The sequence below is a fragment of the Python bivittatus genome, unplaced genomic scaffold, assembly GCF_059951505.1.
Source record: "Python bivittatus isolate LINGU-HERP-01145 unplaced genomic scaffold, Pbiv_v1 ctg000440_np1212, whole genome shotgun sequence".
NCBI classification, from domain to species: domain Eukaryota; kingdom Metazoa; phylum Chordata; class Lepidosauria; order Squamata; family Pythonidae; genus Python; species Python bivittatus.
This window is the reverse complement of record NW_028277063.1, coordinates 8,417,568-8,429,769: the sequence shown is the minus strand read 5'-3', so window position 1 is coordinate 8,429,769 and position 12,202 is coordinate 8,417,568.

Genomic DNA, 12,202 nt, shown 5'->3' with positions numbered 1-12,202 from the left:
CAAAGTCTACAAAGGTTGAACTTAGTGGTCATTTAAGAAAGCCTTTAAAACCTGGCAGAGAGATACAGATATACATGTTATTATTGTCTATTTGTTTTCTTGTTTAGTATGTTGTATACTGCCTAGAGTTATTTGGACTATTGAGGTCCAAATAACTGTTAGATTTTGAACAAATAAAATTTCCAAATAACTATTGGAAATTGAACAAATAAAATAAAGAAATATTATGCTTTGATAGCATCTTTCTAAGAATTTATTATTTTTAAATAGATATAAAAATGTATCAAAACATTCCTGATTATGATATTGTTTCATGTGGTATTTAGATAACACTCCATACAATAATTATTGGTGAATAATACATATATTCTAAACAGTAGAGAAACCAATGGCATCTACAGTTCTCTGTAATAAGCAGATAGTGTGATCATATAGTGTCTCTGTGTGTTTGTGTGTGTAGGAGAGAGAGAGAGAGAGAGAGAGAGAGAGAGAGATTTAGGGGCTTAACAACATAAAAACATGTGCTTTGTCTTTAAACTTTGTCAAATCAGTTTTTAAATAGGCAAATTTGGGTTCAAGTATTTTGCCACTGCTTTCTTCTGAGATAGAGCCCTCTACAGTCTTATAAAGGAAATGACTTCTGAAGTTTTGGGCTTAAGCATTACCTATATAGAATTCCATATAAGAAATTTTGGAAAAATGTGGAAGGAAGGGATTAAAAGATTCCTGGCCCCAACCATTTTCTCAAAGGACAAATTGAGAATGTCCCCATTAAGGTTGGAGAGCTTTCTAAGAAGATAAGGAGAGTCCTCCCAACAAGAATAGAACTGTGTTTTCCCAAATCATATTCTGGAACCACAAATGAGTCAAGACAGTCTATTTCTAGGGGATTGGATCCAATCCTTGAAGATGGTGAAGTGGTCTCTGCATAATGTTTGGAATTTTCTCTTGAATACTTTCACACTGAAATTCTATACATATCCATGCCTCTATCCAAAACAGTATAGATTTGAAAAGTAGAAATTTAAATTAAGCATTGGTTACATTTCTACCACTAGTTCATTCCATATTGATATGTCCCTTGGTAGTTAACTAGTAATTAGAAGTGAAAAATACGTTCTTCATGATGCAACAGAGCAATCTAATTTATAATTAAATTCTCCTCACCTGTAATTATCGCAAAGACTGTTGAACAACTCTGCTTCTTGGCACAGCCATCCTGAAGACACTGTTCCCATTAGTCTAACTAAGGATGGGAAGGTGATAGGTAATACAAAGGTTCCCACTAATTCCATGTTTTGAGTTAGAAACTAAAGGTAGGTAGGTTTCTAGGCTGGTTTATAGCTGAAAATTTCCTTAGTACAGAATGTTGAAAAGGTGAAACAAGAGTGGCCATTCTAATCCAGCTATCTCACGGACTCTTCAGAATTAACTAAGGCTAAGTGTTTCAGCACTGAACGTACATTGTGAAGAATGATATTTGTTCTTCTTTGGATGTTGTTTCCTCATGTGGCATGCCACATAGAGACAATAGAATGTACTTTCAATGATCTTCCTATTACTCAACACAAGTATTGTCAAACTGAAGACTTCACCATTGGTACCATTATTTCTCTTTTTGTTATTCCTAAAGAGCACATTCACTTTAAAGAAAACCCCATCTTTACAGTTATTGGTGAACCTTTGTAAGTAATATTTCTTAAAAAAAAAATCATACCTTCTAAAGTTAGTTTTGAGAAGTTATTAAAATGCAGATATGCATTTCCAGAAGAGAAACATTTGATAGATTTATACAGCTCTGTGTTCAGATATATTTATGCTAGAATTTTACTAGAATGCAATGAAGGCTCACTGTTTATGCTTTATTGCATCCTGGGCTATATGGATTTCCTGGCAGTGACCAATTTTGTAGTGGCTTTTCTGGCTAAGAAACTCTCTGCACTTTCAATCAAGCCAAACTTTCAGCATGTTGGTTTTTTGCAGTGTGTGGTTATCTTTATTCCTTGCTACCCCAGCACAAAAGGAAAATATCTGATAGCTGTGGTGATTTTTTTCCATCTTAGCTTCTAATGCTGAGTTATTCAGTTGGATATTTTTACCAAAATGTTACATAATTATCCTGAAATCTGACGGTAAATGGTAAACATAATTAAAAATCCTCTTTTCACATCCCCCTTCCCTTTAGCAATCCTTGTTTCGAATCTTAAAATTTCAAAATCTGCTGTTGTTCTTCAGAGTTCCCTATAGCACTACTTGAGAAGGAATTTCTTAAAATGATTGGATATAACTTCCTATATTACTCAAGGGGAAATGGTAGAAAAAGTCCAAAGAATAAGATGATTTGTGTGTGTGTGTGTGTGTGTGTGTGTGTGTGAAATATAACGAATGATAGGAATTAATTTTTGTAATATTTATTTTGCTCTTGGTATTTTAATTTGAGTAGTGAAAATCAAATTCCTGTGTTATATCTCAGCAGGATCCCCATAATCTTCGGTACATTCTGACTTTGAAGAGTTAGGTCCTTGTCTTACATGATGTTTTCTCATTCCATATTCAAGGCCAATAGGTAGCATCTCACCTATATTTCTCATCTCATTTCTCTCCTGGCTGGCTTCTTTTTAACCCTGTACTTCCACATTATGTCAGAGAGCATAGTTTTGGCCTCATCTTTGTAATGGCTATATCCTGCATGTCATCAAAATTGCTCCGCATTGGTGGCCACCAAGCAGGATCTTTGATGGAAGCATGGGTAGAATATCTGGTTAACTCATAACTTTTTAACCCAGTGATTTTATTCTTCATTGTTCTGGAGGACAGGAGAATTGCTGAAGAAGAATTGGAGGCAGAGGGTGAAGCTACAAAGGACCTAACTGAAATACAGCATTCCATAGAAACAATGCACTAGCTCAGTAATACAGTGTCAAATTAGGCACCTACACCATCCTCAAGCACACTTCTTTGAGAAATTAAACTATCAGCTCATCTGTAAAGTATTAAGAGGCCAAAGAATGCTGAAAGGCTAGGAAGAGATAGCAGGAACCAAACATAGACTCATACCAATCCACTTCGATAAACCCTCCCCAATGTGTTTCTCTTTATTTTTTCCATAAAACCATGCTGTTTGGTTAGCTGTCTCATCTATCTTCATTGTTGAGTTACAAAATATGTTATGAATGTACAAAAAAAAATCATAAAATTGTATTTTTTATACAACATATTTTAGATGTCTTAATTATTTCCTTGATAGTTTACCTTAACATCAGTATTATCTATAGAGAGGTTTTTGACCAAAATTTGTACACAATATTACAAAACTAAATGAATGAATGAATGAATAATGCTCCATTATGAACTTATACAGAGGTGCACATATCATGTTATTCTCCATACTAACAAGAGATGTATCAGTACAGTGAAAATAAACAATTTCTGCATATAGTTCTAATATGGAGTGGTTTTATCTTGACAAACTAAGATACATACAATGCTTCTTGCAGTTCGTTAGGTTTCAGTCACTCTGTTTCTTATGTTATGCAGTTATGACACTTAATCACTGCTTTCTTCTGTTAATGCCTTTAGGAAACAGAGCAGTATTTCACTCCCTGCTCTTAGCCTAGAGAGGACAAAGAAAGAGAGAACAATACCTATCCCCCCCCCCCCCAGCCTCTTGGAAAGGCTGTACTTTGGTCATGCTTCCCCATGCTGATATTACTTGTCTCCATTCAATGTAGCTCCAGTCATTTCACTACTGGTCTACTCCACAGACTTCTCTTTCCAATGCTGTTTAAAAAAAAAAAAAAAACGAAACAAGACAATCTTTAATCTTAAAGAAAAAAGAAATAAAAATGGTTAACTAAAAATACAAACTAAGAAAAAAAAAATCTACCTTATATTTTACACTTAACAATAGTCACTGGTTTACTAATGAATTCACTATTATAATATGAACAGTACCAAATATTATGGTGAGATATCCCAAAATCTCTGCTATATGAACACACAGTGCTGCATCCTTTGATTAGGAGAAAATACTGCCTTTTCCAAATCAATGCTGTTTGGTCCTGGTGGGTCTTAAGTCCCATACCACCTACTCCACTGGTGTTCACTCACAACACCTCTGGTCGACAGAGAAAGGCACAATACAAATTCATCCACCTCTTTTTCCCAAACCATCTGTCCTCTGTAAATCTTGTTCTAGAATGCAGATGCACATGATCAAAGGTGCCTTAACTAATCAATAACCTTCCAGATGTTTATGTGACACTTCATGACTCTCTCAAACAGACAAGAGCTCAGAACCTTGATATAAATCCTAGCCCTGTCTTAATCATGAGAGTTCTTACTGGTTCTCCAACTTAATGCTCTGTAATTTTGAATCTTAAGTATAATTGCATAAAATATGTGCTGTGAAACATGTTGAGGAACAAACTGTAGTACTTATTCATATGCATTTACTTGCTGCTCAGGGCTATTAAAGTATAAAGAGATTGGATTTGAAGTATAGGCCATTGCAAAAAAAACATTTAATTTGGGGTCTTTATTGCTATTTTAGATGTTCAGATATACCCCCCCACCACCACCACCATCAAAAGATTGTCTTTCCAAAGTTCTTTATTCACTAATTCTGAAACAATTTTACAATATCTTATTGTAAAATTACAGGATTTTAATTTTTTTAAAAAGATGAAATAGGTCAAAGAAATAACTGCAGCAAAAACAACATCATACACTATTCACTCTACAATAAAAAAATAATTCTACATATGTTATAGTGACTACTATAAACTAAACGTATAAAGATTGAAAATAAAATAATAAAGAGACAAAAAGCTCCATATAGTATCAATAAAAAATAATTTAATACTTAAAGTTATAATTATGTTCCATTCATATGGCTCCATCTTCTCATTTTAGAATAGAAAGATATTTCAAAAATCAAATATAATCAAAATATTTCTTGCAATCATTGAAACTTGATAACTAACCCATATGATGAATCCTTTGCTTAATGTCAGCAAAAATAAGTTTCCTCCATTTAACTAAAGCCATTTTAAAATTAGAAATGAGCTAGCAATGGAATCACAGTTTAAACTGGGATTTCTTTTTTTTTTCTTATTGAAAAAATAACTTAAGAAGTACTACTCTGTATATTCATTTTATATACCTTCCTAAAAACATGCAAACATCCTTAAAAGTTGGATTCTTATATGTATTTTCACATGTATGTGTATTTTCACGTGTCTAGTATTTTACAAGATCCTCCTGTATCAAAAAATTTGCATGACTTTTCACACAAGGTTTTTCCAACCATCCTTATCTGAGTGAAAGTGGAATATGTATGGCTTGATACAAATGTTTTGGTATTCCTCCATCTTCACTCTATCTTTCCATGTTTTGCCACAAAAACATCTTAAATATATTCTTATTTTTATTATTTTTTTCTTGACAGACCACAATACTCACTCCCATATAACCAAATGGGCCAAAGAATTTTCTTATATACAGCCATTTTTGTTTGTTTTAACAAACTTACATCTTCACAACAGATCATTTACTCCCCAGTTTCTTATGGCCAATATTTGATCTTCTTCATATTTCTCCACCTATGTCCTATTATTTTGTAAACTTTACAAAGTCTGGATACAAATCAAGCACTTCTTCTAATTCTTTACCATTAAAACATAACTTATACAATAATTCACTCCAGTTTAGCAAAGACAATTACGATGATCCTGGTACATAAATTTCCAGATGCATGCTTTTTGCTCCATCATAAAATCTACCTATACCTTGCTCTAAATTATTTGGGTTCTCAGTCAACAATATGTCATAATATGGATATACAAGTGTACACAATTTAATTCCCTGACCATAACATCTCTAATATTATCAGAAAGGATCCTTACACATTATCCATTAAAAAACCTAGAGGATATCCCTTCTACTTGGCTATTTTAAATACTGGTTATTACATCTGGATTCCTTCAAACCATTTATTAAGTGCCAAAGCACTTCTGGTTTACAATAGAAGAAATCAACTATATCTATTTACAATTTCTATATCATACAATATTAGATTATTTTTATTGTAATGTACACATTCAGTAGAAATATTCAACCAATTTTTAAAAAAATTGACCATGAATTGTATTTTGATTGTGTTCAGGAAATTTCAGTTACAAAAGCAAGACTGCTACCAGGTTTTACCAGTATTGTTGGTCTTTCCTGTAAAACGTTTAATCTTCTGTCCCTTTTGCAGTCTTGGCATGGGAACATTCAAATGATTAAAAGTATTTAATCTTGATCAGAATTGAATGCATCTGCAGTAATAGTAAATCACTCGGTGAGAAAGAATTTCACAGAAATCCAAGCAGGTTTTTTTCAAGATATATATTTAAAAATTTGATTTAAAAATAGTTTATTACGAAAAGGACATGATGAATTTTGCTGTGAAATATGCTCCTGTGATATGGAATATCCATATCAGATTTTAGTTAGGTCACGATGTTTTGCCCAAAGAAAAAAAGTAGAGGCAAGGAATGATGCCATGGATCTGTTTCCATGGGTTTTGATCAGGATGCTGAGAGAGGTTTTCATTAAAAAAAAAAAAAAAAGTAGAAAGCTAATTTTCAGAACAACAGTTTTTCAACCAAGTCTGCATTCAAACAGCTACCCAAATGTGTCACAATATTCATTCATTCATTCATTCATTCATTCATTCATTCATTCATTCTTTATTCATTCATTCATTCATTCATTCATTTATGTATTTATTTAGATTTCAAATTTAGACACCGCCTATCTCACAAGGAATATCACACAAAACTGGAAACACCCTCTTTCTATGGATCATGAATGGGCAGAGTAGGTTTTCTTAGAAAATCCTGAACAGCCCTCATCACAAATTCTTTGAGGAGATGTTTAAAGTTATCTGAGAACAGCTGGAGGTTGTGAAAGAGAAGGACATATTTCAAAACACAACAAACAAGGAGCAGATGCTCATTTCAGTCTCACTTGATAAAAGCTTTGCAAGCCTTCCAGTTAAGACTGGAAGAGCTTGTGAAAATCCATAGCCTTTTTCTCCCTGGTGCTAAACCTCTCCTCTATGAGCTGTGCCATTCCCCCCTTCTCTGCTACCTGGCCAAATTTTTGCAATGTGGTGCAAAAATCCATCTTTGACACTCAGATTACTCATGTTGACCATCATGTACACCCATTCTTGCAAAAATGACCCCAGAGATTCTAGTTTGCTAGACCCCACTTGATGCATGCCATGGTATGTCTCTGGAGAAATTTTCTTCCACCTGCAAGCTGAGGATCATATAGATCTACTGGCTAAGAAGCACAGGGCAAGAACTAAAATCTTGAAGAGGAGCTTGATCCTTAGGAGCAGCTGCAAAATGGTGTCCAAAAGCTTCCAAGGTAGCCTTGGCAGTGTGGTGAAACGGGTATTAGTCATCCCATATATCAGAGTCTGGATAACAGTGGGGGATGACTTCTGTAGATCCATAAATGCTTTCACCATCAGGTAAATGTTATGAGGAAAAAAGCTTCTTATCAAAGTTTGGAGAATGGCTATGTAGGAGGGAAGGAATAAAAATATTCTTAACTGTACCGCAGTAACTGTGCCCCAATCATTTTCTCAAACAGCAAGTAGGAAACATTGCCATTAAGGTGAAGGAGTATTTTCTTTTAACAAAATGAGGAGAATCTTCCAAGCAAGAATGGAACTGTGTTTTCACAAGTCCTAGCATGGAAAAATAAATGAGTCAAATCTGTCTATTTCTAGAGTACTTTATTCAATCCTTGAAGGTGATGAAATTATTTCTGCACAACCTGAGAAATTTTAGTTGGAAATGTTTCAGACTAACATGTGTGTGTGTGTGTGTGTGTGTGTGTGTGTTTGTGCTTTTGAGTACAATTGCCTAGAGTAGTTCCTGCAGTTTTCTTAGCAAGATTTCAGAATTGGTTTGCCTTTGCTTTCTTCCTAGGGGTGAGAGAGTGTGACAGGTCCAAGGTTACCCACTTGGCTTCATGCTTAAGGCAGGACTAGAACTAACATTCTAATATAATGTTATAACATTATAACATAGAAACATTCAGTTTCTAACTTGGTGCCTTAACCACTACACCAAAGTGACTCAACACATCTATGCCTCTTTCCCCAAAAAACATATTTAAACAACAACAACAAAAGTTTTCCTTTTCTCCCATAAAGTTTTCCTCCATTACATTTTTTAACCAGTAGTTCATTTCAAGTTGACATGTCCCTTGATAGTCATCTTACTATTAGTAGTTAGAGGTGAAAAGTACATTCTTCATGATGCAAGACAGGCATCTAAATTTAGAATGATTTTTCTTCCTTTGTAATTATCACAATGAGAGTTGATTAATTCTGCTTCTTGCCACAGCCATTCTGAAGAAACTACTGATTAGCCCCACTATGAACTGGGAAGTGGTAGATAATATAAATATCCCCAGTAATTTCATGTTTTGAGTTAGAAACAAAAGTTAGATAATGTTCCAGGATGTTTTATACTACAATAAAAATGTTAGCATAGAACGTGAAGATCATATCACGGAAATTTCAGAACTGAATATGGCCAACTGTTTCAGCACGTAATGTAGTTTGAGAATGATGTTGGCTCTTCTTTTCGTGTTGCTTCCTCGCGTGACATGCCATGTAGAGAAAAGAGAATGCACTTTGAATGATCTTCCTACCACTCAAAACAAGTACTTTCAAACTGAAGACTTCATCATTGGTGCTATTACTTCTCTTTTTGTCATGGCTACAAATCAACCTAACTTTGAAGACAAACCCATCCTTACATCCATCGATGAACCTCTGTAAGCGACAATTCCTTTTCCCCCCCATGCATACTTATTAAAGTTATTTTTGAGCAGTTGTTAAATTAGGTTCAGTAATGTGACTATTCATTTCTAAAAGAGAAGCATTTCAATGATGTGCAGAGTGCTAAGTCCAAAGATACTTACTTAATTGATGAGATGCTCTGTGTTAAATCATACCCTAAAGATAGAACATGGATTTGCCCAACAAAGTAGGCCAATTTTTGAGTTCCTCATTTAGAGATGAATAGATTTTGCAATTGCAGACAATAATGTCATTGTTGCTGTTCTTGCTGTTATTCCCTATTATTTTTATTTTCAACACTAAATTACTATTGCTAAGATAGAAAGAATAAAGATATTTTGCTAAAATAAGAGCAAAAGATACATTATGCATATAGAGTTCTGTTACATTGGTGGTGAGAATTCCAATTTCAATTTTTTAAATATGAAGCTTCATTTTTAAATTGTCGATTTTACTATGAATATACTATATACATGCACACCAGAAAAGAATAGAGCCCAAATACACTTCAGAAAAATCTTCCAATTGTTGCATTGTCAAAAATGCTGAGATATATTGTTTAAATAATGAATCATGGGTTGACTTCCAAAAAAAAATGTTTTGATGAAGCACATCTTCTTTGCAATGTCTCTTTCAGAGGTCTTTTTCTTAACACAGTATATAATTTTTGTAGGGTTCTCACTAAGCATTATCAGCATGTTTTGGCATTAGTATTTGCTGTGAAAGAGATCAATGAAAACCTCCAGATTTTACCCAATATCACTTTGGGCTTCAGAATTCATGACAAGTACGCTGGAAAATGGACCTATCATACTACCATGGAACTTTTCTCCCCTGAAAACAGATTGATTCCCAATTATAAGTGTGGCACCCAGAACAACCTGATTTCTGTTATTGGGGCTCTGTATCCTGAAATCTCTCTTGATATGTCAGATATCCTGGCGATGTACAAAGTTCCACAGGTAGGATGTTTGGGTGAGTTATGAGGCTTCAGTCACACCTATTTCTTTGCTTTCTAAGACTTTTCTTCTATAAAGAGGCACAGAAGTACTGTATCTATTGACATCTTTTTTGGAATTATATCTCAGTAGATAAAGGCAGTTTCTTATAGACTGAAGTTGTGTAAGTGAAGATTTTAGGCATTAAAATTGTTTGAGATAACAACATTTCAAAAGCCTTTAAGCATCAACTTTTGTGATTCAAACAGTGCCGTTTTTAAGCCTTCCCTCACAAGCAGCCAACTGTCCAAAATCACCTGAGAACTCTTGACAGAGGCTGAATCTTCAGGTGACCACATGAGCAATCTAAAGAGAAGAGGAGCAGAGTGTTCACTTTTGAAAAAGGCAAAAAAGGGGTTGCTATCCTTCTCCCAAAGATTCATACTGATGTACTCTAAGCTACCGATTCTAGGCAGAGATCTTCATTGTTTCTCCAGTGCAATTTATACTATGATTCCTATCACACTCGTCACAGAGATCTCAAACACTATTGTTGTTTTCTGTCAACCTCTTGCGTGGATCACTCCTGCACCATTCCAAAGCTATATATGATGCTGATATCTATCTATCTTCTTGGCGGGGGCAGCAGGGGTAGTGGGGGGAGGGTTCACTTCTACTTATAGTATTCCCCCCCCCCTTTTTAATGGTTTAAAAAAAGCAAACACAAATGCTTGTAGGAAATGGGGGAAGCCTCAGAAGAACCCCAGAATCTATCAATATTAGTTATAATTTGGAGGAAAATATAAACTCATCTTTTTTTGAACTTTTTTTTTTTTTGAGATGCATATAGGTTGAGAGAACTATGACCTCTGTTTCAAGTGAAAAAAAGTTTTGAACTAGAGGAACTCCCATACTGACTGACTGATTGATAGATTATGTTCTATTATATCAATGTTGACTCCTAACAACCACATAATATCTTCTCAAAAGTGAACATTCTCTGACCTGGCCCTTCAGGTCTTCAAATCATGCACCCACTGCTGCTGTATTTGAATCCATCCACCTTGCTGCTAGTCTTTTTTTCTATTTTCTTTCTCTTCCCAGCATTGAGAACTTCTTAATGAAGTCTTCTCATAATATGCCCAAAATATAACTGTTTGAGCCTCCAATGAGAATTCTGAATTGATTTGCTCTATGACCCATTCATTGTTCTTCTGGCTGTTCATGCTATCTTCAAGAGTCAACCCCAACTCCACAGTTCAAAATGATCAATACTCTTTCCATCCTAGATTCTTCAAAATCCAACTTTCACTTCCATAGAATGTCCAAGAGAAAACAATTAATTGCAGGATTCTAATCTTTGTGGGTATAAATGCATCATGATATCTGAATATGTTTTCCAAGGCCTTCATTATGCCTAATCAGGTGTTCATCTATAGTGCATTACTTGACTGCTTGTTCCTTTACTGTTGACAGTCAGTCCTAAAACACAGTGGTTAATCTTCATTTTCAGTTCTAGATTACTCTTTTTGGAATCTGGAATTTTATCTCAATAATTACAAATTAAGAGAAGGTACCCAAAACTCTTTAGCAGATTAAAAACATTGGAGATGCCAATCTCTTTTCATACATTTCATCTTAGATAAATTTATAGAAGGGGCAATCTAATTTTGTGAAACACCAGGTGCTTGTGAATAGCATTCTTTCCTTTTTGTTTCACATTTTCAACCTCCCATCTGATTTTTATATTTCTAGTTTGCGTATAGCTCCCTTCCAAAAATGGAGAAGACAACCCAGGTCCCTTCTTTCTATGAAATGGTCCCAAATCAGGAACACCAGTACAGAGGGATTCTTCTACTACTGTTGCATTTCAGATGGACCTGGGTTGGGGTTCTGGTTAAAGAAGATGAACTAGAAGGATTTCAGCAAAACACGCTTTCCGTGTTCCCTCATTATGGTATTTGTGTTGAATTCGTAGGCAAACTTAAGCCTTTTTTCATCAGTAGTCTTTTTGATGGCATGAAACAGTTGTTGGAAACATATTATATTATCATGAACAGCAAAGCCAATGCCATGATAGTCTATGAAAAAAATGTTTTACTTTTGAGGGTATTGTTATATTTACCTCAAATGGAAGAAGTACCTATACAGCCTAAAGCTAAAGTCTGGATCCTGGTTTCTGAGATGGATCTTGCTTCCTACATTTTTCAAAGGAGATGGGATATACAAGTCCTCCATGGTGCTCTGTCTTTTGCTCCTCACTCCAAGGAAGTTCCAGGATTTCAAATTTTCCTTCGAAGTAGGAACCATTTATTTATTAAAGAAGATTTGTTTGTGAGAGAAGTGTGGGAACAAGCATTTGGCTGTGATTACCCCACTTCATCTATCAATG